The sequence below is a fragment of the Cyprinodon variegatus genome, unplaced genomic scaffold (genome assembly GCF_000732505.1).
Source record: "Cyprinodon variegatus isolate N-32 unplaced genomic scaffold, C_variegatus-1.0 Scaffold380, whole genome shotgun sequence".
Taxonomy (NCBI): Eukaryota; Metazoa; Chordata; class Actinopteri; order Cyprinodontiformes; family Cyprinodontidae; genus Cyprinodon; species Cyprinodon variegatus.
In genome coordinates, this window is record NW_015150833.1 from 148167 (window position 1) to 150911 (window position 2745).

A 2745-nucleotide genomic window follows, 5' to 3' on the forward strand; every position below is an offset into this window, starting at 1 on the left:
TTTATTTTGAAGAGATAGCCTTTAGATGACAATTGGTCATCCACTATTCTTACTCACCAATGTTCTTACACATTTTAGCTCTACCTCACACTAAAATAAAAACAAGGTGAGAATGTCACTGTCATTAATTTTCCATTTTGGACATTCTTACATATTTGCATGGTATATAGATTTTTAAAGGCCCTGTATGTGATTTTATTTTATTCTCTCTAAGAAAAATGCTTTTTACATTATATATTGTGCAACAGAGGAGGTCATTTTATTGAAATAAATTACACATATGCAGGAGTTCAGGCTTCTTTCTGTAGAGCCTCCAGTTTCCAATCAACCACTGAGAGCGTTTCCCTGAATTTGGACTGGAAATTGGCTGTAGTACTCCTAGGCAGGTATCTTTTTTTCATTACTTTTGTTACAAGATGTGGCCATTATTACCTTCACATGAGTGGGAGGAACGTTTCTCAATGGGAGAAAGATAGGGGGGAGGCTTACTCGCGGTTCAAAACTGTGCAGAATCAGGTACAGCTCCTTTAATGTTCTTTATGTAGTGTTAATTGCTTTTATTATACATATATTTATATACATTAGGATTAAACTGCAATACTTGCAAAGTTTGCTTATAGCCCAGACTAGCACCTCACACATAAGGGATGTCCCATGTGAATCATTTACTGTTTAAGTTGGAATTTATCCTCTTTTAAAATTTAAGGGTTATTAGATTTTGAAAGGAGGGCAATCGTGAAAAAAAGGAATTGCATTAAACTTAAAACAAAACTCCCAGTTCATAGGCTTATATTGATTCCACCGCGTCATAAAAATATATGACAAAGCCCTGTTATGTTTTTCCCAGGCAGTCACATTTAGTGTGTACCTCTTTTGTTTGCTCAAGCAGATTTGGGCAAGAGATCAAACTGACTGACCTGTTGATAATTGATATAGCATTTTCTACAAATTGTTAAAATCATGTTATCTAATCTAATTGAGAGTGGGATCAAAATGCTCTATCTCTTTGATTAATGCAGAGGCGGTTATCTTTCATCAGTACTTGTCTAGGCAGGGAGGGGTGGAGGCGTTTGTTGGAATCCAATTTGGACCGGGAGCATTCAATCAAACAATATCATGTTGCATGATTCATAATACCAATCAAAGACCCCCGGACAACCTTGTGTACTGCATGTACCTTAATTTGCAGTTGTGTAATCAGGGGGGTGAAATTTAACATCAAGGTCACTATAGAGTCTGAGGATAATATATATGGGCTGTCTGTGCACAGACAGATAATGTTGTTCTGGAGGCGTTTGGGAGTCTGCAGCGTGATGCATGCTGGTCAGTGTGCTGACACTGCACTTGACTCTCATAAGCGCCGGTGTCCAAAAGCTTGTGACTTGCATGGGAGCCCTCGATTGCAAACCTTTTAGTCTGCACAATTGGATGTGGTGTGAAGCGCTGCAGCACGGTGGCCTTGATGGCACTGGAAGAAAAATGGGCGAGGTCAGCAGCACTTTCACATCTGCTGACTTCGTGTTGATACAGGAATATGACACAGTACACCCTCGGCTCCTACACACATCTCCAATGTAGTGCTCAGTCATTTCTTTTCAAAGCCAGACAATGTGCATTGACATTGCTGCAAGCACCTTCTATCGTTTGACTCTATTAAGGCCTAGATGCAGCATTTTAAAATGTCACTCAAAAAAGGAAGAATACATTCTTTTTTTTCATATAACTACACAGATTTTGACCCTCTTTGAAAGCTGGCTAATTACCTTGTCACAAGCAATCCCTTGCAAGTCAAAGGTTGCTTTAGAACAAATTAGTGAGTGGAAAGGAGCAACCCAGTCTTCAAAGCCATTATCAATTTCAATCAAGCTTCATTGTTATGCATTCAATAAAGATCTCTGAGGACCACTGTGTTGCACAGATTATTCTCTTCTCAAGCCAAATCGACTCATTCAGCCTTCTATGCCAACCAAACAATGAGGCCAAACAGATTTGTGATGTGTACCAGTGAGCAGGTATGTACACGGTATGTGCCTTTGTGCTTCTCTTCAGAATTTGAGAAGGTTACCACTTACCGTCCTGTTATTACAAAATGCTGTGTGTCCAATGTGGTGAAAAAAATCGGGAAATTTCTTGGAAGTTCTCATTGTATTCCACTGAATGTGTCAGCGTCAGACATATGACACAAAATGGAAAAGCTAAAACATTTCTGCTGAGTGTTTTCTCTGTAATTTCTTGTGAAAAGACATGTCAGTAAAACAGCTTGGTGCCGCCTCTTTGTCGACAAATGAAGGCAAAATGCTGCCTCGCAAGCAGCTCTGGCAACGTCGACTGAGTCACGGGGCTTTAACATGTGTGTGTCTGCCCCAATTTGTGGATTGTAGCTTTCGCTGGGGGCCACATCTGCCTGCTGTGCACTGGTGTGGCTCGCAGATCTAATAGTGATTGATTGCCTGATTAAAGGAAATTGTGTTGAACTCCCAAGCAACTCAAGAAGAGAAGAAAATATATTTAATTATTGCCTCAATAAAAGTGTGGATATTGATTTGTAGTGATGCTCTTGTGCAAAACGAGTTGTCTCCATTATTTGTACTCACACAGAGGCAGTTTTCAGTACAAGTTATTTCTACAGTGTTATTCCTTCTTCAGTTTTAATTTCTTTAAAATTGGAAGGAAGTCAAACTGAAAATACTAAACAAATATATACTGTATTTGTTTTGTGTGTATATATATATATATATATATATA